Here is a 27,211-nt window from a genome sequence, read left to right on the forward strand (position 1 = left end):
GGTCTGGGGTGTGTTATCACACCCCTGTCACCCCTCAAACCCATGGGAGTTCAAATGTGACACTTGCCCTGGGACAGCTGGTTGGGTGGAAATAGAGGAAGAGAGAGCACCGGACTTACCCAAGGACATCTCACCCGGGAGACGGGGGAAGCCACTGGCATCCTGAGGCTGCAGGGGGAAGGGGGCTTCTCACAGGTGGATCCAGATGCCTCAGGAGAAACCTACCGGGTGATGAGAAAGGACACAGCAGTTGTACTGACTCTTTCCAGAAGGGAAACAGGTGACTTATGTTTCTAAGTCAACACAGGTCAACGTGTGTTTGTAGGCAATGGTGGACTGTGTCGTGCTTGTGCCACAGGGGGGCTCAAGAAGAAAGCCTGAGTCCTGCGTCCTTTCTTCAGACACCTGGGGCTTGTGCTATGGTACTGTCCTGAGGGATACAAACCGGAGTATTCCAGATCTTAGAGGAGTAGCGGGGAGAAACGGTCTCAGCCAGAAAACCGTTCAGTGGAACAGTTCTCTCTGACCAAGATTACCGTGAAATATCCCCTCCGTCAGTGAGGCTGGAGGTCGCTCTAACTGCAGCAGTCCAGTCTCGGCTCACGTCTGCCCAGAGATGGCTTCTCATTCGGTCCAGATCGCTGTTGTCTCTGTTCACCAGGGACAGGGCAGCCAGAAACTGCAAACAAGATGGGGCTTGCTCTTCGCGGAGCTGTTCTGAATTGCTGTCCCTTTGGGGGACGCTCGGGTCTTCAGACCCATTCATCTTCCACCCTGTCTCATGGCCTGTCCTCTGCCCTTCGTTTCATGTGGAGATGAAGACTTTGTTCATACTCCATGTCTAGCCCATCGTGAACAGGGGACAGATGAGGCGTGCTGTCGGCTTTACAGTGGAAGGTTCTGAAAGGCTGGTTTCCTTCCCGAGAGAGGAAGCAGAGCAGCACACCATTAGGAAGATCTTCTATTATTATGACTGTTGTTATTCAAAGTTAGGACATATGTCCTGATCAGTTAGGACCATGTCCTATGGACCTTGCTCTCCGTGACTACGGTTGACCTGAAACCCTAGTGAACAGGGATGTACCCAGACAACTTTCCTGTCACACTGGCTCATGCCTGGTTCTTTGTGGGCCATCACTGAGAGCTCAAAGGAGAAGGATCACAGAAGGTCTCCATTATCCACGGCCAACTCTAACCATCAGCAGCTATTCAAATCTCTACGAACCTCCACTGGGAGCCGCAGGGCTCCGCATTTCCTGGCCTTTCTAGTCCTCTGCAGCCCTCTCTGGCTGTGCAGTGACAGGGTCTCAGGGAATTCATCATCTAACTCACAGACCACCTCCTGAGAACAGAGCTGCCTCAGTGACAGCACGAACGAACCACTGTGCATGGGGACAAGTGTGCCCCGAACCTGGCCTCTGTTCCATGCTTGCTGTGGGTGGTACCAGGAGAAGCACATCCTCACTGGGCTGCTGCATTATGGGGTTCCCTCAGGGCTCCTGGGCGATAGTTGAGGCACAGATTTTGTTCAAGTTCATTTGTTTGGGTTGTGAGGGCTTTATGAGGAGCATCAGGAAAAGGAGCACTGAGAAAGAGAAGGGCTCATAACCTTGTGAATCTGCTGGCTTCACATAGGTCACGTGGGGGGCGCCTGCAACTGGCACTGGAGAAGGTGCCCTTCATGGGGGTGTGCACACTGAGGGGCGTTGTGCCGCCAAGCAGAGTCCACCCCAACTCACATCTAGGGGCAATCCCACGAGGCTGGCGGGTCCACGTGCCGGGGACACCCTGGGGAGCTTCTCAGAGGCAAGGGAAGCTTAGGTGTTACTTCTTGACTGACGGGGGTCAGAGGATCTCAGTGAATGAGAAGCAAGTTCTCTAGTAGAATGATCCCCAACCCAAGGGGGAGCATGACATTCACTTGGGGGCAAACTGCACAATTCCCCGTCCTATGGCCCTCAAATGCTGGGATGCCTCGCTCTGGTTCACACTGACTCTAAGGGAAGGGAGAGCCTCCGTCCTGGTGGCCGCGTCCCCTGCTCATTCGCCCCTCTCCTTTGTCTCCACAGCATCTGCAGTGCTGGGGCCCAGCGTGACCCTGAACCCTCCGTTCACTTCCTTCCGTCCGCTGTTTCCCACGCCTGCTTCCGGCCCAGTCCCCGGGCCGCCCTGCGAGCAGCCCCCACCTGCCCTAGTGATGTCAGCGTTGCCTCCTGGTGGCCCCCTGGTGCGGTCTGCTTTCCCCAGGATGCCTCAGGGGACCGGAGCCGCTGGCCATGGCCCGAGTGGGGCCGGGGCTTTCAACATCATTGTCCCAGTCAGGACGCAAGGGGCTCCAGCAGAGCCCTCTCACACTCAGACCACTGTCCTGGCTCAGGCCCCCCTCAACTGGAGTGCTCCAGGGGCCCTCTGCGGGCGTGCTCAGTGTCCTGCTCCCCTGCTGTTGGCAGCTCCCGCTGTAGGGACCGTGATGCCTGCTGCATCCATCGGGGGCACGTGGGCTGGAGAGGGGTACTGGTTCCCAGGCCAGCCCCTTCCAGCTCCCCTTCCAGCAGCCCAGCTGGGTCCGACCGTGGTCCCAGGGAATGACGGGCCACGTCCACATGGGGCTGGTGGGGAGGGCGGCAAGGCCCCCTCCCAGGCCAAGGCCGCGCCAGAGGACTCCTGTAACCCCAGGAGTGTTTACGACAACTTCCGACGCTGGCAGCGCTTCAAGTCCCTGGCCCGCGGGCACCTGCCCCAGAGTCCTGATGCTGAAGCTCTGTCCTGCTTCCTCATGTGAGTGCCCTCCTTGGGGGATGGAGCTAATCCCACCGCTCCCACATGAAGGGGAACGAAGGACGGACGAGGAGGGCAGCCTATTTAGGGGAACTTGGATGAAGGTCACGTGGGCGACGGCCCATGCATTCTCAGCAGTTTAACTAATGTCCCACTCCGGTTCACGACGTACATTCATGAGCCTTAGGTCGACTGATCCCCAACACCCTGTGAGTCCACCAAACTTGGTTTTTAACAGTTACCATAATATGCACAGAAGGTAAAGGCCAGAGTGAGTTTCCGGTGTGACATGAGCCACAACTTGGATTCAGGTCTCTGCCTTCACCCGTGATTCCTCCCCGTGTCCTCTCATGCCCAGCACAGGACCTGAGTGAGGATGGCTTCGGGACGTCACATGGAGGGACTGGGGGGAGAAGGCACAGGCCACAGGAGGAGCCTTACACATGTACCCCCTCACTCTTCTGGAAAATTCTAGCGAGGAGACTGAGGTAGTCAAGCCACACATTGGGACCTGGTTGGGCCCCCATCACTGGGTTTGGATCCTGCGCAGAGTCGCCTTCTTTATCCCTGAATGCCTCCTAGACAGAGAGACAATTCCGCTTCATTCGGAGGGTGGGAAGATTGTCTGACTCATGTCTGATGCACTCAGCAGGGTCTCTGGCATGTGCTGTCCCTCGTTATTGTTGTTTTCGTATTATGATGATGATTACTATTACCGTCAACACTAAGAACAGGCAACCTAGAAGAGGACAGTGTTCCCAAAGTCACATGTCCCACCACAGGGAGTGAGGGGACCGTGAGCCCAGGAGCCCAGGACCAGGGGCTGAGGTGATGGGAGGCAGCGACGTCCGTAGCCAGGAGCGTTTGTCTTTCCCTCCCCAACACCTGCCTCCTTCCACCTGCAGGCCCTCGTGTTCCTGGGGCCATCACATGGAGCACGTATCCTAGTCCACGGGACACGGGACATGGCTGCATACCTGCCCCGCTCCCACACTGGCTGCCCTCCACGGGAAGCTGCACACAGTGTATAAATTAAAGGGGCCCCCAAATCCTTGTCCCCAGTGATTTCAGTGTCCCGCACATGCTGAGCAGTCGGAGTTCCCCTTGGACCAAAGTCCCAGGTGCCCTAGGCTGTCCTGAGTCCCTAAATGGAGCCACCGCCCCCAGGCCTTGCCCGGTCAGCTCAGGCACCGGTCTCCTTTGGCTCTGGATCCCCGCGCCTGCTCTGCACGCTGAGGGACTCTGACGCTGTGTCCCCAAGGGCTGCCTCTCTAGAGAGTCACCAGGAGCTGATTAAGTGCTCAGTCCTGGGGCCTTGGAACGGCCATTCTAGGCAGTTCTCGGTCAGCTCAGGCTGCCATAACAAAACGCCACAGGACAGGTGCTTTAGACAACAGACTTTCACGTCTCCCAGTTCAGGAAGCGGAAGTCCCAGATGAGGTCCCGGCAGATTCAGTTCCGGGCAAGGACTTTCCGCCTGGCTTTCGATGGCTGTGTCCCCACATCACAGGGAGTTCTGGTGTCTTTTCCTCTTCTCACACTCACAGGGACACAAATCCCATCACGGGGCCTCCCAATTATCTAATCTAAACCTGATGATCCCCAAAGGCTCCACCTCCAAATACCATCACATTGCAAGCTAGGGCCACAACATGTGAATTTTGGGGACACACACATTCAGTCCGTAACACACAATAATACTAAGGCCTCCAAGGGAAGTCAGAGAGGCCAAGCAGTCCCTTGGTGCTGAGGTTGACACATGTTGGTTGTCCTGGAGGCCGAAGGGCCCACACTGGGAGGACAGGCACAGGTGACAGGACAGGTGGGATGTGTGTGATGTGGCGGGGCACGGGTGTGGGCCGGTCAGCTGGGATGGGAGGAGGGCAGGGGCATTGTGACTGACACTGAGGACTTACAGCCCAGTGCTTCGGTCCCTGGCCCGGCTGAAGCCCACCATGAGCCTGGAGGACGGAGTGCGGCGGGCCATGCAGGAATGGCAGGGCACGAGCAATTATGACCGCATGAACTATTATGACATGGCAGCAAAGTGAGTCAGGGATGCAGGGCCTGAGGGGCTGTGGGGCGGGCTGAGGGTGGGTGAAAGGGGGAGGGGCTGGTGCGGTGGGCTCATCGGCAGGGATGCCGTGAGGAGGGGGATCCGCTAGGTCCGGCCCCTCCCTGGGGCCCTGCCTCCCCCGGGAAGCTCTCCATCCACCTGGGTGCTTGGGCTTCTCTCTCCTACCCACCCCGGAATCTCCGCCCTCCCCTGGCCTCGGGTCAAACCCTGCCCAGATGCTGAAACGGGGATGGGGAAGAGTAACCAGCACAGCCCAGTGGGGGTCGGCTCCAGCTGTGGGGACCCTGCAGGAGGGAAGCTAGTGACTACTGACAAAGTCGGGACCACGTCTCCTCATGAAAAGTGGCCAGAAATAGGTCACCTGCCATCCCAGAATGGGCTGGGGCAGAAGAGCTTGGGCAGGGGAAGCCAGCACCTCACACACCCCCAGACACGTCTCTGGCCTCCCTGCCTTTGCTGCACGGCAATCCACTCCGTGAACACCAATCACCCTCACAGAAAATGCACCCTCTCCTCTCAGCTGAGCTCCCACTTCCTGCAACATCTCCGGGGCCCTTCTCTCCCAGGCTATTGTCAGGGGCTCACAGTACCAGCCCAGGATTCCCGGATCCGGGCAAGGATTCCTCATGTCATTTGCAGTCAGTCACATCCCTGACCTAGCTTCTGGCTGTCAGCTCTTCTGAGTGGCCCTGGGCAGGGATAGGAGGAGCAGGGTCCCCTGAGGGCCGGGCCTGGGTCACACAGGCCTTCATTCAGGAAGACCCCCTGGATGTTTTCTGCCCTGCAGGTGTAGGTGAGCCAGCGTACCCCTGCAACTGTTCCGCAGGTGGGGGAGCAGCCCGGCCCACCCAAAGCCCTTCCTCCCCCATCCCTGGCCAGGCCTCCCTCTCAGCATGGCTATGGCTCTCCCTCTGCCCGCCAGGTTCATGGAATTTGAAGCTGAGGAGGAGATGCAGCTCCGGGTGCTGCAGTGTGTGAAGGGGCCCCAGGGCCTGCCTCCTCCAGCCCCACCAAAGCTTGCTCCTCCAGGGCCACCAGTCCCCAACACTGTGCCACGGTCAGGTACGGCAAGCATATTCCCACAGGAGCCAATACAAAGGCCTAAGGGGGCCTGCGGAGGCCTTGTGCCCTCATCTTGTCCCTTTCCTGTAAGGGGAGGGGGCGCTTGCTCTTTCAGCGAGAGCAGCCAGTGAGAACCTGGGGCTCCACTGCCCTGGATCAGGAACTAGGTATTGGCCTGGTCCAGTAGTTTCGTAGCTGCTATCGGCCTTGGCTGTCCAGGACCCAATGTACAGTCTTCCCAGGAAGCAGTGCTGGGTGGGGAGACGTCCCAGAATCTTGGTGGCTCCAAAGTCTTTCCAGGTAACTCAGTCTCACATGACCCACCTCGGGTAGTGTATCCTCCCACGGGGCCTGACGTGCAGCCTGGACCCATTTCATGGCCCTCAGTTCCAACCTCCCCCCAGTGTGGCTGGAGGTGGCCGCTACAGCCCAGCCACGCACCTGTCCTCCCTCCTGTCCTAGGGTGTGCTCCCAGGAAGGCTGGCCGCAGGGCACCATCCACTCGCCCGCTGTCATGCAGACCCCAGCAGCTGACCCAGGCCAAGGCACCCAAGGAGATCCCACCAGAAGCTGTCCAGGAGTATGTGGATATCATGGAGGCACTGCTGGGGCCTCATGCAAATTGGGAGGATGAAGATATCGAGGAGCAGCAGGAGCAGGACGGGACTGACCCGGACCCAGGTCTCCTGAGCTACATTAACAAGCTGTGCTCCCAGGAAGACTTCATCACCAAGGTGGGCTGGCTTGGAGCCCTCGTGTGGGGGAGGTTTTCTGGGGAACGGCAGTCCCAGCCCCATGGAATTCAGTTCTATTCATCCCTCAGCTACGGAGCAGTGTGTGTGTGAGAGACAGAGAAAGTCTGTGTGTAGCTGCTAGTGGCCATGAGTTAGAACGACCCTGCTGTGTGGACAGGAGAGACAGGCATTACTTTCTGCTTCTCCTCGAGGTCCCCCTGGCTGCAGTTCACTCCCTGCCAAAGACACTCATGCCCCTTTCCCCCTGCTCCAGGTGGAGGCCATCGTCCACCCCCGATTCCTGGCAGCTTTGCTTTCCCCAGACCCAAACTTGGATCCCTTGGCTCTGACTGAGGTGCTGGAGCAGGAAGAAGGACTCACCCTAGCACAGGTAACACATGGGAGACAGGGACACCAGGGCACCCAGGGGAGAAAGGGCCAGCAGATCTCCTAGGGGAGGGAAGGGCACCAGGCAAACGAGGGGGAACACGTGACCCTGTGCCCCTGAAGCCCACGTGATTTTGTCTAGTCTTACCCTGCTGGGGGTGCATGGCCTCCGGAGGGGAACCGCCTGGGTCAGAGGAGTAGGTGCAGAAGAGCAGGAACGAGAGGACAGAGCCAGGGAGGGAGGGCAGGGGGCGAAGCTGGAAGGAGGCCCAGCAGGGCACAGCACAGTCACAGTCCCTGCCTCTGACACCAAGCCAAGCCTCCTCTCACCTTCGCCACCTCCCGCCCAAATGCAGGGTTCTCCACCATCCTGCCAGCCCCTCCCCACACCTGGGGCAGAGCCAGTGAGTGCCACTTTGCTCCCCCCAGCTGGTGGAAAAGCGCCTCGCGGCCCCGAATGACGCAGGAGGTGTGGGGGCCACCCCAGCTCATGGCGCACCCCAATTGGAGTCACATCCTAAGACTGCAGCTGGCCAAGGAGGAGAGCGCGAAGACCGTGGCCCCCAAGGAGGGGTCATCACAGAAACCTGCCCAGCAGAGGCGGCTTCCCATGACCCTCGACCGCGCAGCCGAGACAACCCCGACCTGCCCAGGCCCAAGGAGCCTGCCCTCTGGCCAGATCATCAGGAGTCACGCAAGCTGAGGGCTGCCCATCTCAGCTCCCCTCCCCAGGGCCACAGACCCTCCTCGCCTGGTCTCCGGGGAGCCTGTCCTGTTATGCCTGCGCAGGGCCCGGCAGTCAGGTCCAGTGAAGTCGAGGAGGACCTCCCCAGCCTGGACTTCCTCCTGACCTTGCAGTACAGCCTGCAGCCCTGGGGGCTGTCCCTGAGCCCCGTCCCTGCTCGGCGTCTGGCTCGACCCTCACGTCCTCAAAAGCGGAGGGGCGACCCATTGGTCTCTGGGAGGAGGAAGAAGCAGCACTACAGCCAGTAGGGGCCGTGGGCCGGCCTCTCAGGGGTGCCAGTCCCTCTGGACTGGATTTGACCCTCACTGCATCCTGTGGCCCGAGGGATCCCGAGCTCCCATCACCCAGTGCTGACCCAGCTGCTCCTCAGCTACGGGCAGGGTGGGGGAGGCAGGACAGGGGAGAGAGGGTGGGGGGGTCTGGATGGGGAATTGGGGTGGGGGAGGGGGGCCTGTTTGGGGGATGAGGGTGGGGGAGAGGCGAGGCACAGGTCCGGGAGGCAGCACGTTGGGGGCGTTGTATGTAATGGGGGTTTGTATACAAGTGTGAATAAAAGTGGTATTGTTGGGAAATGCCCTGGGACTACTGCCTCTGTTCTCATGTCTGTGCCACTAAGTGGAGACAGGCCTGTGAGGAAGGAAGGATCTGGGAGATGCCAGGCTCCAAGGACCCACCGGTGCCCGACCATCAACTCCTTCTCTAGATTCTGAGATCTGATTCCTCCCCCAGGACCCATGTGGGATCCTTGACTAAAAGGGTGTCGGCCCCCACATGCAGAGCTGTGGTCATGGGGTGGGGGTGTCCCAGCAACAGTGGCAGGTGGGCAAAACCGTCCAGCACCACGGTGGCCTGGCTGTCTGCTAGGGGGAGGAAGGGGCCATGTCTGGGCGTCTCCTGCCCATCCACCCACGGAGCTCGCTGGTTAGCCCCCAGATGCTCCTCTGCACCTTTCCTCCCCTGTCCCACGTCAGCAGCATCCATGTCCCACCCGCCCCTGTGCCTTTGTGAAGTGTGAAGGAAGCTAACTCTTGGTGGCGGGTCAGCTGGCTGCTGCCCCTCCTATTCCCAGGTGGGTCTCCACATTGGAGAAGGCCTCAGAGCTTGGCTAGATTAAGACGGCGTGGTGTGAAGCCGCACACCACGGCCCTCAAGCCCAGAAGCTTCCAGAACATCATGCCATGCAGGTCCTCGTTGGGGGCATCCTCACGGGAACCCACTACTGTCCCTGCTGTCCAGCTCAGCGCACACATCAGGCGCTGAGGGAAAACGCGGGGATCGAAGGCTGGAGCCCTGGACCCACTCCTCACTAGTTCCCTGACTCTTCCACATTCAGAGCTGTCCTCAGGAGCCCCTCTTAGGTTTTAGGAATGTGGAGCAAGTCGTGTTTGGAGGGGACTTGGCCCATGCCCTAGTACGTGTGGGCACTCAGTCGAGCACAGGCATCATCTCGGTCACACCTCGGGGCTCCTGCTGCTACTCCTGTCCTCGCCACCTGACTGCTGTCTGTCCTGGGGCCCTTTTGTGGTTGAACAGTTCCCAGGAGGAGGCACAACCTCTGCTTCCCCAGCACCGTGCCCTGCCTCAACCTTACAATCTGCCCCTGACCCTGTACAGTGGGGCCAGCTGGAGGGCTGTTACAGTCACAATGTCGTGTCCCCCAAATCCGCATGTTGAAGCCCTAAGCCCCATCGTGATGGTATCTGGGGGTGGTGCCTTTGGGAGGTTGTTGGGGTAAGAGGAGATCAGAGGGTGGAGCCCTAATGACGGGGATTAGCGCCCTTATAAGAAGAGGAGGAGACACCAGAACTCTCTCTTCCCCATGTGATGACACAGCAGGAAAGGGAAATCAAAACGGAAAACCAACAATTATAACTCTCACCATGGTCCACAGATTCTCAGTAATGAATCTCGGTATTAATTCCATAGTATCTAACTTTCACCTATACTTTGGAGTAGTGTAAAATTCCCCGAACTAGAGGCAGGCTAGGTGTTGTGAGTGGTCATGTTTTCAAATGCAAGTTCAAGTTCTCCTGACTTTGGATTGGACTGAGGAGGAACATGGGCACTCGACAATAGCTAATGCACACTGCAAGGAGCCAGTTGGCCAAATCCCCATCTCTCTCCCGTAACTGCTTAATAGCCTTTACTTACTATGACGTGGTCTCAAGTGACTCCGGGGGTTCATAAAGGTAAATGAGAAGTAGTCACCCAACCTGGTGTGAGAATACTGCATGCAAATGACAGTCAGGAATCGAGGCTGTCTGGATCACAGCCCTCTGAAACCTCATTCACCGTGGCAACTGCATTATTTTAAATGGAGACAGCAAAGTAACTAGGTCCTACATCCAGAAGTCACAAGATTAGCTCACCGGTGAACCGGCAGTTTGAGAGTTGTGGGAGTTCCAAAGCTCCATAAAGACTTGGTACCTTCTACAGATTTGAGGTCTAGTTTGAAGTCAGGTAGTATAATGCCTCTGGTTTTATTTTATTTTTTTGCTCAGGACTGCTTTGGCTATTGGGGTCTTTTGTTGTTCCATATGAATTTAGGATTGTTTTTTCTATTTCTGTGAAGAATGTCATTGGTATTTTGATGGGGATTGCACCGAATCTGTAGATCACTTTTGGTATTATGGACATTTTCACAACATTAATTCTTCCAATCCATGAACAAGGAATGTCTTTCCACCTCTCTTGGTGTCCTCTTTCTTTCAGCAGAGTTTTGTAGTTCTCATTGTAGAGATCTTTCACCTCTTTGGTTAAATTTATTCCTACGTATTTTATTCTTCTCAGAGTTATTGTAAATGGGCTGGCTTTCTTCTTCTTCTTTTTTTTTTTTTTTTCCCCTGCTTATTTGTTGTTGCCGTATAAGAATATTCCCAATTTTTATGCATTGATTTTGTATCCTGCACAGTACTGAATTTGTTTAGGAGCTCTAGGAGTTTTTTGGTAGAGGTTATGGATTTTTCTATATGTAGGATCACGTCCAATCCTGTGAAACGTGACGTTTTGATTTTGTCTTTTCCACTGTGGATGCCCTTTCTTTCTTTCTCTTGCCTGATTGCTCTGGCTAGTACTTCCAATGCTATGTTAAATAGGAGTGGTGAGAGTGAGCATCCTTCTCTTATTCCTGTTCCTGAAGGAAAAGCTTTCAATTTTTCCCCATTCAGGACAATGTTGGCAGTGTGATTTTCATATATGGCTTTTATTGGGTTGACATATGTTCCTTCTATACCTACTTAGTTAAGGGTCTTTATCATGAAGGGATGATGCTGAATTTTCTTTTTTTCTTTTCTTTTTTTTTTTTTCGTGACCGGCACTCAGCCAGTGAGTGCACCGGTCAGTCCTATATAGGATCCGAACCCGCGGCAGGAGCGTCGCTGCACTGCCAGCGCAGCACACTACCAAGTGCGCCACGGGCTCGGCCCATGATGCTGAATTTTCTCAAATGCTTTTTCTGCATCTCTTGAGACAATCGTATAGTTTTTATCCTTGCTTTTGTTCGTGTGGTGTATCACATTTATTGATATATGTATGTTGAACCATCCTTGCATCCCTGGGATGAAACCCACATGATCACAGTGTATAATCTTTGTGACGTGCTGTTGTATTCTGTTTGCTCATGTCTTGCTGGAGATTTTCGTGTCTATGTTCATCAAGGTTACTGACCTGTAATTTTCTTTTCGGTTGTTGTGTCTTTGTCTGATTTGGGGATCGGGATGATGCTGGCCTCATAGAATTAATTTAGGAGAACGGCCTCTGTTTCAATTTCTTGGAGTAGTCTGAAAAGGATGGTTGTTAATGCTTCTTTAAAACTTTGGTAGAATGCAGCAGTGAAGCCATCTGGTCCTGGGCTTTTCTGTGTTGGGGTACTGTTGATGACTGCATCATTCTCATTGCTTCTTATTGGTCTCTTCGGGTTCTGCATTTCTCCTTGGTTCAGTCTTAGTAGTTTACGGGTCTTCAGAAATCTATCCATTTCCTCCAGGTTTTCAAATTTGTTGGAGTATAGTTGTTCTGAACAATCTCTAATGATTCTTTGTATTTCTGTGGAATCGGTTGCAATGTCTCCCTTTCCATTTCTGATTTTTGTTATTCGGGCCTTCTCTCTTCTTTTCTAAGTAGTCTGGCCAACAGCTTGCGTAGTTTGTTTTTCCCCTGGGGAAAAAAAAAAAAGCATTTTGCTTCATTGATTTTCTGCATCATTCTTTTGGTCTCTACTTCGTTTAGTTCGACTCTGTTCTTAATCATTGCTTTCCATCTACTAGTTTGGTGCTTAGATTGTTCTTGGTTTTCTACTTACTTGAGATTTAATGTTAGATTGTTTGAAGTGTTTCCATTCTTTTGATGTAAGCGCTTTTTACCGGCAACTCATCTTTGACAAGGCCACCAAGAATATACACTAGGGAAAGGACGGCACCTTCAATAAATAGTGCTGGGGAAACCGGACATCCATGCGTAGAAAAGTCAAACTAGGCCCATACCTTTCACCATACACAAAATCAACTCGAAATGGATTAAAGACTCAAATATAAGAACTGAAACTATAAAACTCCTAGATGAAAACACAGGGGACATACTTCAGGATGTAGGACTGGACAAAGACTTTATGAATAAAACCCCAAAAGCACAAGCAGTAAAAGTAAACATATTGCAATGTATCAAACCATAAAGCTTCTGCACAGCAAAAGAAGGCACACAGACAAGGGGCTAATATCCAGACATATAAGCAACTCAAACAACCCAAGAGCACATAAACAAGTTATTCAATATTAAAATGGGCAGAGACAGTTTTCAAAGAAAGACATGAATTTTCATGGCTTTCCAGCAAAGGGGATCGTAAGTAAGGCCAGTCCACGGGAGTCTGCAGAGGTCGCAGCAACAGACCGTAGCTGAGCGTACAAGGACTGCTTCCTACAGAATGATGTGCATACAGCAACCCAGCCCGCTGGAGGTGCTGAGACAATCCAAACCTATTTCCAGACACTCATTCCCCCTACCTCCCTTACAAACCCTGTATTTATCGGATTCCTTGTTCTGACCTACCTTCGGGAAGTGCAGCCACTCTACAGCAGGGTTGGCTGAGGGGCACAAAAACAGGTTTATTGATAAAGAAATGGAGTGAGTAGAACACCAGGTAGAAGCTTTGTGCTGTGAATCTGAGAAACAATTTGAAACTTGCCTCAGAGGCACACACCCACTGTGCTGCCCCTGTATAATCTGAGGGACCTTCAGAATCCTGCCTACCTGCCAGAACCCTGCACGGCATGTCTCCCCACCCCCACCAGCCCAACTGCCCCCACCCCTCCCCCACTGCAGAATTCTGGAGAGCTACATTCTAAGCCTGTTGACATTTAAAATTGGACCCTGAGCATCTGCAGTTGACAGTTTGCTGTCCGGGTCCTGCGCTAGACTTTTCTCACTGTGGAGACTGCCGTGCCACTGTGGTCAGTCCCCAAGCCTATGGGGATGGCTTCAAAGGGAGGTAAGTCTGCAGGGTCTGGGGTGTGTTATCACACCCCTGTCACCCCTCAAACCCATGGGAGTTCAAATGTGACACTTGCCCTGGGACAGCTGGTTGGGTGGAAATAGAGGAAGAGAGAGCACCGGACTTACCCAAGGACATCTCACCCGGGAGACGGGGGAAGCCACTGGCATCCTGAGGCTGCAGGGGGAAGGGGGCTTCTCACAGGTGGATCCAGATGCCTCAGGAGAAACCTACCGGGTGATGAGAAAGGACACAGCAGTTGTACTGACTCTTTCCAGAAGGGAAACAGGTGACTTATGTTTCTAAGTCAACACAGGTCAACGTGTGTTTGTAGGCAATGGTGGACTGTGTCGTGCTTGTGCCACAGGGGGGCTCAAGAAGAAAGCCTGAGTCCTGCGTCCTTTCTTCAGACACCTGGGGCTTGTGCTATGGTACTGTCCTGAGGGATACAAACCGGAGTATTCCAGATCTTAGAGGAGTAGCGGGGAGAAACGGTCTCAGCCAGAAAACCGTTCAGTGGAACAGTTCTCTCTGACCAAGATTACCGTGAAATATCCCCTCCGTCAGTGAGGCTGGAGGTCGCTCTAACTGCAGCAGTCCAGTCTCGGCTCACGTCTGCCCAGAGATGGCTTCTCATTCGGTCCAGATCGCTGTTGTCTCTGTTCACCAGGGACAGGGCAGCCAGAAACTGCAAACAAGATGGGGCTTGCTCTTCACGGAGCTGTTCTGAATTGCTGTCCCTTTGGGGGACGCTCGGGTCTTCAGACCCATTCATCTTCCACCCTGTCTCATGGCCTGTCCTCTGCCCTTCGTTTCATGTGGAGATGAAGACTTTGTTCATACTCCATGTCTAGCCCATCGTGAACAGGGGACAGATGAGGCGTGCTGTCGGCTTTACAGTGGAAGGTTCTGAAAGGCTGGTTTCCTTCCCGAGAGAGGAAGCAGAGCAGCACACCATTAGGAAGATCTTCTATTATTATGACTGTTGTTATTCAAAGTTAGGACATATGTCCTGATCAGTTAGGACCATGTCCTATGGACCTTGCTCTCCGTGACTACGGTTGACCTGAAACCCTAGTGAACAGGGATGTACCCAGACAACTTTCCTGTCACACTGGCTCATGCCTGGTTCTTTGTGGGCCATCACTGAGAGCTCAAAGGAGAAGGATCACAGAAGGTCTCCATTATCCACGGCCAACTCTAACCATCAGCAGCTATTCAAATCTCTACGAACCTCCACTGGGAGCCGCAGGGCTCCGCATTTCCTGGCCTTTCTAGTCCTCTGCAGCCCTCTCTGGCTGTGCAGTGACAGGGTCTCAGGGAATTCATCATCTAACTCACAGACCACCTCCTGAGAACAGAGCTGCCTCAGTGACAGCACGAACGAACCACTGTGCATGGGGACAAGTGTGCCCCGAACCTGGCCTCTGTTCCATGCTTGCTGTGGGTGGTACCAGGAGAAGCACATCCTCACTGGGCTGCTGCATTATGGGGTTCCCTCAGGGCTCCTGGGCGATAGTTGAGGCACAGATTTTGTTCAAGTTCATTTGTTTGGGTTGTGAGGGCTTTATGAGGAGCATCAGGAAAAGGAGCACTGAGAAAGAGAAGGGCTCATAACCTTGTGAATCTGCTGGCTTCACATAGGTCACGTGGGGGGCGCCTGCAACTGGCACTGGAGAAGGTGCCCTTCATGGGGGTGTGCACACTGAGGGGCGTTGTGCCGCCAAGCAGAGTCCACCCCAACTCACATCTAGGGGCAATCCCACGAGGCTGGCGGGTCCACGTGCCGGGGACACCCTGGGGAGCTTCTCAGAGGCAAGGGAAGCTTAGGTGTTACTTCTTGACTGACGGGGGTCAGAGGATCTCAGTGAATGAGAAGCAAGTTCTCTAGTAGAATGATCCCCAACCCAAGGGGGAGCATGACATTCACTTGGGGGCAAACTGCACAATTCCCCGTCCTATGGCCCTCAAATGCTGGGATGCCTCGCTCTGGTTCACACTGACTCTAAGGGAAGGGAGAGCCTCCGTCCTGGTGGCCGCGTCCCCTGCTCATTCGCCCCTCTCCTTTGTCTCCACAGCATCTGCAGTGCTGGGGCCCAGCGTGACCCTGAACCCTCCGTTCACTTCCTTCCGTCCGCTGTTTCCCACGCCTGCTTCCGGCCCAGTCCCCGGGCCGCCCTGCGAGCAGCCCCCACCTGCCCTAGTGATGTCAGCGTTGCCTCCTGGTGGCCCCCTGGTGCGGTCTGCTTTCCCCAGGATGCCTCAGGGGACCGGAGCCGCTGGCCATGGCCCGAGTGGGGCCGGGGCTTTCAACATCATTGTCCCAGTCAGGACGCAAGGGGCTCCAGCAGAGCCCTCTCACACTCAGACCACTGTCCTGGCTCAGGCCCCCCTCAACTGGAGTGCTCCAGGGGCCCTCTGCGGGGGTGCTCAGTGTCCTGCTCCCCTGCTGTTGGCAGCTCCCGCTGTAGGGACCGTGATGCCTGCTGCATCCATCGGGGGCACGTGGGCTGGAGAGGGGTACTGGTTCCCAGGCCAGCCCCTTCCAGCTCCCCTTCCAGCAGCCCAGCTGGGTCCGACCGTGGTCCCAGGGAATGACGGGCCACGTCCACATGGGGCTGGTGGGGAGGGCGGCAAGGCCCCCTCCCAGGCCAAGGCCGCGCCAGAGGACTCCTGTAACCCCAGGAGTGTTTACGACAACTTCCGACGCTGGCAGCGCTTCAAGTCCCTGGCCCGCGGGCACCTGCCCCAGAGTCCTGATGCTGAAGCTCTGTCCTGCTTCCTCATGTGAGTGCCCTCCTTGGGGGATGGAGCTAATCCCACCGCTCCCACATGAAGGGGAACGAAGGACGGACGAGGAGGGCAGCCTATTTAGGGGAACTTGGATGAAGGTCACGTGGGCGACGGCCCATGCATTCTCAGCAGTTTAACTAATGTCCCACTCCGGTTCACGACATACATTCATGAGCCTTAGGTCGACTGATCCCCAACACCCTGTGAGTCCACCAAACTTGGTTTTTAACAGTTACCATAATATGCACAGAAGGTAAAGGCCAGAGTGAGTTTCCGGTGTGACATGAGCCACAACTTGGATTCAGGTCTCTGCCTTCACCCGTGATTCCTCCCCGTGTCCTCTCATGCCCAGCACAGGACCTGAGTGAGGATGGCTTCGGGACGTCACATGGAGGGACTGGGGGGAGAAGGCACAGGCCACAGGAGGAGCCTTACACATGTACCCCCTCACTCTTCTGGAAAATTCTAGCGAGGAGACTGAGGTAGTCAAGCCACACATTGGGACCTGGTTGGGCCCCCATCACTGGGTTTGGATCCTGCGCAGAGTCGCCTTCTTTATCCCTGAATGCCTCCTAGACAGAGAGACAATTCCGCTTCATTCGGAGGGTGGGAAGATTGTCTGACTCATGTCTGATGCACTCAGCAGGGTCTCTGGCATGTGCTGTCCCTCGTTATTGTTGTTTTCGTATTATGATGATGATTACTATTACCGTCAACACTAAGAACAGGCAACCTAGAAGAGGACAGTGTTCCCAAAGTCACATGTCCCACCACAGGGAGTGAGGGGACCGTGAGCCCAGGAGCCCAGGACCAGGGGCTGAGGTGATGGGAGGCAGCGACGTCCGTAGCCAGGAGCGTTTGTCTTTCCCTCCCCAACACCTGCCTCCTTCCACCTGCAGGCCCTCGTGTTCCTGGGGCCATCACATGGAGCACGTATCCTAGTCCACGGGACACGGGACATGGCTGCATACCTGCCCCGCTCCCACACTGGCTGCCCTCCACGGGAAGCTGCACACAGTGTATAAATTAAAGGGGCCCCCAAATCCTTGTCCCCAGTGATTTCAGTGTCCCGCACATGCTGAGCAGTCGGAGTTCCCCTTGGACCAAAGTCCCAGGTGCCCTAGGCTGTCCTGAGTCCCTAAATGGAGCCACCGCCCCCAGGCCTTGCCCGGTCAGCTCAGGCACCGGTCTCCTTTGGCTCTGGATCCCCGCGCCTGCTCTGCACGCTGAGGGACTCTGACGCTGTGTCCCCAAGGGCTGCCTCTCTAGAGAGTCACCAGGAGCTGATTAAGTGCTCAGTCCTGGGGCCTTGGAACGGCCATTCTAGGCAGTTCTCGGTCAGCTCAGGCTGCCATAACAAAACGCCACAGGACAGGTGCTTTAGACAACAGACTTTCACGTCTCCCAGTTCAGGAAGCGGAAGTCCCAGATGAGGTCCCGGCAGATTCAGTTCCGGGCAAGGACTTTCCGCCTGGCTTTCGATGGCTGTGTCCCCACATCACAGGGAGTTCTGGTGTATTTTCCTCTTCTCACACTCACAGGGACACAAATCCCATCACGGGGCCTCCCAATTATCTAATCTAAACCTGATGATCCCCAAAGGCTCCACCTCCAAATACCATCACATTGCAAGCTAGGGCCACAACATGTGAATTTTGGGGACACACACATTCAGTCCGTAACACACAATAATACTAAGGCCTCCAAGGGAAGTCAGAGAGGCCAAGCAGTCCCTTGGTGCTGAGGTTGACACATGTTGGTTGTCCTGGAGGCCGAAGGGCCCACACTGGGAGGACAGGCACAGGTGACAGGACAGGTGGGATGTGTGTGATGTGGCGGGGCACGGGTGTGGGCCGGTCAGCTGGGATGGGAGGAGGGCAGGGGCATTGTGACTGACACTGAGGACTTACAGCCCAGTGCTTCGGTCCCTGGCCCGGCTGAAGCCCACCATGAGCCTGGAGGACGGAGTGCGGCGGGCCATGCAGGAATGGCAGGGCACGAGCAATTATGACCGCATGAACTATTATGACATGGCAGCAAAGTGAGTCAGGGATGCAGGGCCTGAGGGGCTGTGGGGCGGGCTGAGGGTGGGTGAAAGGGGGAGGGGCTGGTGCGGTGGGCTCATCGGCAGGGATGCCGTGAGGAGGGGGATCCGCTAGGTCCGGCCCCTCCCTGGGGCCCTGCCTCCCCCGGGAAGCTCTCCATCCACCTGGGTGCTTGGGCTTCTCTCTCCTACCCACCCTGGAATCTCCGCCCTCCCCTGGCCTCGGGTCAAACCCTGCCCAGATGCTGAAACGGGGATGGGGAAGAGTAACCAGCACAGCCCAGTGGGGGTCGGCTCCAGCTGTGGGGACCCTGCAGGAGGGAAGCTAGTGACTACTGACAAAGTCGGGACCACGTCTCCTCATGAAAAGTGGCCAGAAATAGGTCACCTGCCATCCCAGAATGGGCTGGGGCAGAAGAGCTTGGGCAGGGGAAGCCAGCACCTCACACACCCCCAGACACGTCTCTGGCCTCCCTGCCTTTGCTGCACGGCAATCCACTCCGTGAACACCAATCACCCTCACAGAAAATGCACCCTCTCCTCTCAGCTGAGCTCCCACTTCCTGCAACATCTCCGGGGCCCTTCTCTCCCAGGCTATTGTCAGGGGCTCACAGTACCAGCCCAGGATTCCCGGATCCGGGCAAGGATTCCTCATGTCATTTGCAGTCAGTCACATCCCTGACCTAGCTTCTGGCTGTCAGCTCTTCTGAGTGGCCCTGGGCAGGGATAGGAGGAGCAGGGTCCCCTGAGGGCCGGGCCTGGGTCACACAGGCCTTCATTCAGGAAGACCCCCTGGATGTTTTCTGCCCTGCAGGTGTAGGTGAGCCAGCATACCCCTGCAACTGTTCCGCAGGTGGGGGAGCAGCCTGGCCCACCCAAAGCCCTTCCTCCCCCATCCCTGGCCAGGCCTCCCTCTCAGCATGGCTATGGCTCTCCCTCTGCCCGCCAGGTTCATGGAATTTGAAGCTGAGGAGGAGATGCAGCTCCGGGTGCTGCAGTGTGTGAAGGGGCCCCAGGGCCTGCCTCCTCCAGCCCCACCAAAGCTTGCTCCTCCAGGGCCACCAGTCCCCAACACTGTGCCACGGTCAGGTACGGCAAGCATATTCCCACAGGAGCCAATACAAAGGCCTAAGGGGGCCTGCGGAGGCCTTGTGCCCTCATCTTGTCCCTTTCCTGTAAGGGGAGGGGGCGCTTGCTCTTTCAGCGAGAGCAGCCAGTGAGAACCTGGGGCTCCACTGCCCTGGATCAGGAACTAGGTATTGGCCTGGTCCAGTAGTTTCGTAGCTGCTATCGGCCTTGGCTGTCCAGGACCCAATGTACAGTCTTCCCAGGAAGCAGTGCTGGGTGGGGAGACGTCCCAGAATCTTGGTGGCTCCAAAGTCTTTCCAGGTAACTCAGTCTCACATGACCCACCTCGGGTAGTGTATCCTCCCACGGGGCCTGACGTGCAGCCTGGACCCATTTCATGGCCCTCAGTTCCAACCTCCCCCCAGTGTGGCTGGAGGTGGCCGCTACAGCCCAGCCACGCACCTGTCCTCCCTCCTGTCCTAGGGTGTGCTCCCAGGAAGGCTGGCCGCAGGGCACCATCCACTCGCCCGCTGTCATGCAGACCCCAGCAGCTGACCCAGGCCAAGGCACCCAAGGAGATCCCACCAGAAGCTGTCCAGGAGTATGTGGATATCATGGAGGCACTGCTGGGGCCTCATGCAAATTGGGAGGATGAAGATATCGAGGAGCAGCAGGAGCAGGACGGGACTGACCCGGACCCAGGTCTCCTGAGCTACATTAACAAGCTGTGCTCCCAGGAAGACTTCATCACCAAGGTGGGCTGGCTTGGAGCCCTCGTGTGGGGGAGGTTTTCTGGGGAACGGCAGTCCCAGCCCCATGGAATTCAGTTCTATTCATCCCTCAGCTACGGAGCAGTGTGTGTGTGAGAGACAGAGAAAGTCTGTGTGTAGCTGCTAGTGGCCATGAGTTAGAACGACCCTGCTGTGTGGACAGGAGAGACAGGCATTACTTTCTGCTTCTCCTCGAGGTCCCCCTGGCTGCAGTTCACTCCCTGCCAAAGACACTCATGCCCCTTTCCCCCTGCTCCAGGTGGAGGCCATCGTCCACCCCCGATTCCTGGCAGCTTTGCTTTCCCCAGACCCAAACTTGGATCCCTTGGCTCTGACTGAGGTGCTGGAGCAGGAAGAAGGACTCACCCTAGCACAGGTAACACACGGGAGACAGGGACACCAGGGCACCCAGGGGAGAAAGGGCCAGCAGATCTCCTAGGGGAGGGAAGGGCACCAGGCAAACGAGGGGGAACACGTGACCCTGTGCCCCTGAAGCCCACGTGATTTTGTCTAGTCTTACCCTGCTGGGGGTGCATGGCCTCCGGAGGGGAACCGCCTGGGTCAGAGGAGTAGGTGCAGAAGAGCAGGAACGAGAGGACAGAGCCAGGGAGGGAGGGCAGGGGGCGAAGCTGGAAGGAGGCCCAGCAGGGCACAGCACAGTCACAGTCCCTGCCTCTGACACCAAGCCAAGCCTCCTCTCACCTTCGCCACCTCCCGCCCAAATGCAGGGTTCTCCACCATCCTGCCAGCCCCTCCCCACACCTGGGGCAGAGCCAGTGAGTGCCACTTTGCTCCCCCCAGCTGGTGGAAAAGCGCCTCGCGGCCCCGAATGACGCAGGAGGTGTGGGGGCCACCCCAGCTCATGGCGCACCCCAATTGGAGTCACATCCTAAGACTGCAGCTGGCCAAGGAGAAGAGAGCGAAGACCGTGGCCCCCAAGGAGGGGTCATCACAGAAACCTGCCCAGCAGAGGCGGCTTCCCATGACCCTCGACCGCGCAGCCGAGACAACCCCGACCTGCCCAGGCCCAAGGAGCCTGCCCTCTGGCCAGATCATCAGGAGTCACGCAAGCTGAGGGCTGCCCATCTCAGCTCCCCTCCCCAGGGCCACAGACCCTCCTCGCCTGGTCTCCGGGGAGCCTGTCCTGTTATGCCTGCGCAGGGCCCGGCAGTCAGGTCCAGTGAAGTCGAGGAGGACCTCCCCAGCCTGGACTTCCTCCTGACCTTGCAGTACAGCCTGCAGCCCTGGGGGCTGTCCCTGAGCCCCGTCCCTGCTCGGCGTCTGGCTCGACCCTCACGTCCTCAAAAGCGGAGGGGCGACCCATTGGTCTCTGGGAGGAGGAAGAAGCAGCACTGCAGCCAGTAGGGGCCGTGGGCCGGCCTCTCAGGGGTGCCAGTCCCTCTGGACTGGATTTGACCCTCACTGCATCCTGTGGCCCGAGGGATCCCGAGCTCCCATCACCCAGTGCTGACCCAGCTGCTCCTCAGCTACGGGCAGGGTGGGGGAGGCAGGACAGGGGAGAGAGGGTGGGGGGGTCTGGATGGGGAATTGGGGTGGGGGAGGGGGGCCTGTTTGGGGGATGAGGGTGGGGGAGAGGCGAGGCACAGGTCCGGGAGGCAGCACGTTGGGGGCGTTGTATGTAATGGGGGTTTGTATACAAGTGTGAATAAAAGTGGTATTGTTGGGAAATGCCCTGGGACTACTGCCTCTGTTCTCACGTCTGTGCCACTAAGTGGAGACAGGCCTGTGAGGAAGGAAGGATCTGGGAGATGCCAGGCTCCAAGGACCCACCGGTGCCCGACCATCAACTCCTTCTCTAGATTCTGAGATCTGATTCCTCCCCCAGGACCCATGTGGGATCCTTGACTAAAAGGGTGTCGGCCCCCACATGCAGAGCTGTGGTCATGGGGTGGGGGTGTCCCAGCAACAGTGGCAGGTGGGCAAAACCGTCCAGCACCACGGTGGCCTGGCTGTCTGCTAGGGGGAGGAAGGGGCCATGTCTGGGCGTCTCCTGCCCATCCACCCACGGAGCTCGCTGGTTAGCCCCCAGATGCTCCTCTGCACCTTTCCTCCCCTGTCCCACGTCAGCAGCATCCATGTCCCACCCGCCCCTGTGCCTTTGTGAAGTGTGAAGGAAGCTAACTCTTGGTGGCGGGTCAGCTGGCTGCTGCCCCTCCTATTCCCAGGTGGGTCTCCACATTGGAGAAGGCCTCAGAGCTTGGCTAGATTAAGACGGCGTGGTGTGAAGCCGCACACCACGGCCCTCAAGCCCAGAAGCTTCCAGAACATCATGCCATGCAGGTCCTCGTTGGGGGCATCCTCACGGGAACCCACTACTGTCCCTGCTGTCCAGCTCAGCGCACACATCAGGCGCTGAGGGAAAACGCGGGGATCGAAGGCTGGAGCCCTGGACCCACTCCTCACTAGTTCCCTGACTCTTCCACATTCAGAGCTGTCCTCAGGAGCCCCTCTTAGGTTTTAGGAATGTGGAGCAAGTCGTGTTTGGAGGGGACTTGGCCCATGCCCTAGTACGTGTGGGCACTCAGTCGAGCACAGGCATCATCTCGGTCACACCTCGGGGCTCCTGCTGCTACTCCTGTCCTCGCCACCTGACTGCTGTCTGTCCTGGGGCCCTTTTGTGGTTGAACAGTTCCCAGGAGGAGGCACAACCTCTGCTTCCCCAGCACCGTGCCCTGCCTCAACCTTACAATCTGCCCCTGACCCTGTACAGTGGGGCCAGCTGGAGGGCTGTTACAGTCACAATGTCGTGTCCCCCAAATCCGCATGTTGAAGCCCTAAGCCCCATCGTGATGGTATCTGGGGGTGGTGCCTTTGGGAGGTTGTTGGGGTAAGAGGAGATCAGAGGGTGGAGCCCTAATGACGGGGATTAGCGCCCTTATAAGAAGAGGAGGAGACACCAGAACTCTCTCTTCCCCATGTGATGACACAGCAGGAAAGGGAAATCAAAACGGAAAACCAACAATTATAACTCTCACCATGGTCCACAGATTCTCAGTAATGAATCTCGGTATTAATTCCATAGTATCTAACTTTCACCTATACTTTGGAGTAGTGTAAAATTCCCCGAACTAGAGGCAGGCTAGGTGTTGTGAGTGGTCATGTTTTCAAATGCAAGTTCAAGTTCTCCTGACTTTGGATTGGACTGAGGAGGAACATGGGCACTCGACAATAGCTAATGCACACTGCAAGGAGCCAGTTGGCCAAATCCCCATCTCTCTCCCGTAACTGCTTAATAGCCTTTACTTACTATGACGTGGTCTCAAGTGACTCCGGGGGTTCATAAAGGTAAATGAGAAGTAGTCACCCAACCTGGTGTGAGAATACTGCATGCAAATGACAGTCAGGAATCGAGGCTGTCTGGATCACAGCCCTCTGAAACCTCATTCACCGTGGCAACTGCATTATTTTAAATGGAGACAGCAAAGTAACTAGGTCCTACATCCAGAAGTCACAAGATTAGCTCACCGGTGAACCGGCAGTTTGAGAGTTGTGGGAGTTCCAAAGCTCCATAAAGACTTGGTACCTTCTACAGATTTGAGGTCTAGTTTGAAGTCAGGTAGTATAATGCCTCTGGTTTTGTTTTATTTTTTTGCTCAGGACTGCTTTGGCTATTGGGGTCTTTTGTTGTTCCATATGAATTTAGGATTGTTTTTTCTATTTCTGTGAAGAATGTCATTGGTATTTTGATGGGGATTGCACCGAATCTGTAGATCACTTTTGGTATTATGGACATTTTCACAACATTAATTCTTCCAATCCATGAACAAGGAATGTCTTTCCACCTCTCTTGGTGTCCTCTTTCTTTCAGCAGAGTTTTGTAGTTCTCATTGTAGAGATCTTTCACCTCTTTGGTTAAATTTATTCCTACGTATTTTATTCTTCTCAGAGTTATTGTAAATGGGCTGGCTTTCTTCTTCTTCTTTTTTTTTTTTTTCCCCTGCTTATTTGTTGTTGCCGTATAAGAATATTCCCAATTTTTATGCATTGATTTTGTATCCTGCACAGTACTGAATTTGTTTAGGAGCTCTAGGAGTTTTTTGGTAGAGGTTATGGATTTTTCTATATGTAGGATCACGTCCAATCCTGTGAAACGTGACGTTTTGATTTTGTCTTTTCCACTGTGAATGCCCTTTCTTTCTTTCTCTTGCCTGATTGCTCTGGCTAGTACTTCCAATGCTATGTTAAATAGGAGTGGTGAGAGTGAGCATCCTTCTCTTATTCCTGTTCCTGAAGGAAAAGCTTTCAATTTTTCCCCATTCAGGACAATGTTGGCAGTGTGATTTTCATATATGGCTTTTATTGGGTTGACATATGTTCCTTCTATACCTACTTAGTTAAGGGTCTTTATCATGAAGGGATGATGCTGAATTTTCTTTTTTTCTTTTCTTTTTTTTTTTTTCGTGACCGGCACTCAGCCAGTGAGTGCACCGGTCAGTCCTATATAGGATCCGAACCCGCGGCAGGAGCGTCGCTGCACTGCCAGCGCAGCACACTACCAAGTGCGCCACGGGCTCGGCCCATGATGCTGAATTTTCTCAAATGCTTTTTCTGCATCTCTTGAGACAATCGTATAGTTTTTATCCTTGCTTTTGTTCATGTGGTGTATCACATTTATTGATATATGTATGTTGAACCATCCTTGCATCCCTGGGATGAAACCCACATGATCACAGTGTATAATCTTTGTGACGTGCTGTTGTATTCTGTTTGCTCATGTCTTGCTGGAGATTTTCGTGTCTATGTTCATCAAGGTTACTGACCTGTAATTTTCTTTTCGGTTGTTGTGTCTTTGTCTGATTTGGGGATCGGGATGATGCTGGCCTCATAGAATTAATTTAGGAGAACGGCCTCTGTTTCAATTTCTTGGAGTAGTCTGAAAAGGATGGTTGTTAATGCTTCTTTAAAACTTTGGTAGAATGCAGCAGTGAAGCCATCTGGTCCTGGGCTTTTCTGTGTTGGGGTACTGTTGATGACTGCATCATTCTCATTGCTTCTTATTGGTCTCTTCGGGTTCTGCATTTCTCCTTGGTTCAGTCTTAGTAGTTTACGGGTCTTCAGAAATCTATCCATTTCCTCCAGGTTTTCAAATTTGTTGGAGTATAGTTGTTCTGAACAATCTCTAATGATTCTTTGTATTTCTGTGGAATCGGTTGCAATGTCTCCCTTTCCATTTCTGATTTTTGTTATTCGGGCCTTCTCTCTTCTTTTCTACGTAGTCTGGCCAACAGCTTGCGTAGTTTGTTTTTCCCCTGGGGGAAAAAAAAAAGCATTTTGCTTCATTGATTTTCTGCATCATTCTTTTGGTCTCTACTTCGTTTAGTTCGACTCTGTTCTTAATCATTGCTTTCCATCTACTAGTTTGGTGCTTAGATTGTTCTTGGTTTTCTACTTACTTGAGATTTAATGTTAGATTGTTTGAAGTGTTTCCATTCTTTTGATGTAAGCGCTTTTTACCGGCAACTCATCTTTGACAAGGCCACCAAGAATATACACTAGGGAAAGGACGGCACCTTCAATAAATAGTGCTGGGGAAACCGGACATCCATGCGTAGAAAAGTCAAACTAGGCCCATACCTTTCACCATACACAAAATCAACTCGAAATGGATTAAAGACTCAAATATAAGAACTGAAACTATAAAACTCCTAGATGAAAACACAGGGGACATACTTCAGGATGTAGGACTGGACAAAGACTTTATGAATAAAACCCCAAAAGCACAAGCAGTAAAAGTAAACATATTGCAATGTATCAAACCATAAAGCTTCTGCACAGCAAAAGAAGGCACACAGACAAGGGGCTAATATCCAGACATATAAGCAACTCAAACAACCCAAGAGCACATAAACAAGTTATTCAATATTAAAATGGGCAGAGACAGTTTTCAAAGAAAGACATGAATTTTCATGGCTTTCCAGCAAAGGGGATCGTAAGTAAGGCCAGTCCACGGGAGTCTGCAGAGGTCGCAGCAACAGACCGTAGCTGAGCGTACAAGGACTGCTTCCTACAGAATGATGTGCATACAGCAACCCAGCCCGCTGGAGGTGCTGAGACAATCCAAACCTATTTCCAGACACTCATTCCCCCTACCTCCCTTACAAACCCTGTATTTATCGGATTCCTTGTTCTGACCTACCTTCGGGAAGTGCAGCCACTCTACAGCAGGGTTGGCTGAGGGGCACAAAAACAGGTTTATTGATAAAGAAATGGAGTGAGTAGAACACCAGGTAGAAGCTTTGTGCTGTGAATCTGAGAAACAATTTGAAACTTGCCTCAGAGGCACACACCCACTGTGCTGCCCCTGTATAATCTGAGGGACCTTCAGAATCCTGCCTACCTGCCAGAACCCTGCACGGCATGTCTCCCCACCCCCACCAGCCCAACTGCCCCCACCCCTCCCCCACTGCAGAATTCTGGAGAGCTACATTCTAAGCCTGTTGACATTTAAAATTGGACCCTGAGCATCTGCAGTTGACAGTTTGCTGTCCGGGTCCTGCGCTAGACTTTTCTCACTGTGGAGACTGCCGTGCCACTGTGGTCAGTCCCCAAGCCTATGGGGATGGCTTCAAAGGGAGGTAAGTCTGCAGGGTCTGGGGTGTGTTATCACACCCCTGTCACCCCTCAAACCCATGGGAGTTCAAATGTGACACTTGCCCTGGGACAGCTGGTTGGGTGGAAATAGAGGAAGAGAGAGCACCGGACTTACCCAAGGACATCTCACCCGGGAGACGGGGGAAGCCACTGGCATCCTGAGGCTGCAGGGGGAAGGGGGCTTCTCACAGGTGGATCCAGATGCCTCAGGAGAAACCTACCGGGTGATGAGAAAGGACACAGCAGTTGTACTGACTCTTTCCAGAAGGGAAACAGGTGACTTATGTTTCTAAGTCAACACAGGTCAACGTGTGTTTGTAGGCAATGGTGGACTGTGTCGTGCTTGTGCCACAGGGGGGCTCAAGAAGAAAGCCTGAGTCCTGCGTCCTTTCTTCAGACACCTGGGGCTTGTGCTATGGTACTGTCCTGAGGGATACAAACCGGAGTATTCCAGATCTTAGAGGAGTAGCGGGGAGAAACGGTCTCAGCCAGAAAACCGTTCAGTGGAACAGTTCTCTCTGACCAAGATTACCGTGAAATATCCCCTCCGTCAGTGAGGCTGGAGGTCGCTCTAACTGCAGCAGTCCAGTCTCGGCTCACGTCTGCCCAGAGATGGCTTCTCATTCGGTCCAGATCGCTGTTGTCTCTGTTCACCA

The sequence above is a fragment of the Cynocephalus volans genome, chromosome 6 (genome assembly GCF_027409185.1).
Source record: "Cynocephalus volans isolate mCynVol1 chromosome 6, mCynVol1.pri, whole genome shotgun sequence".
In the NCBI taxonomy this organism is placed as follows: domain Eukaryota; kingdom Metazoa; phylum Chordata; class Mammalia; order Dermoptera; family Cynocephalidae; genus Cynocephalus; species Cynocephalus volans.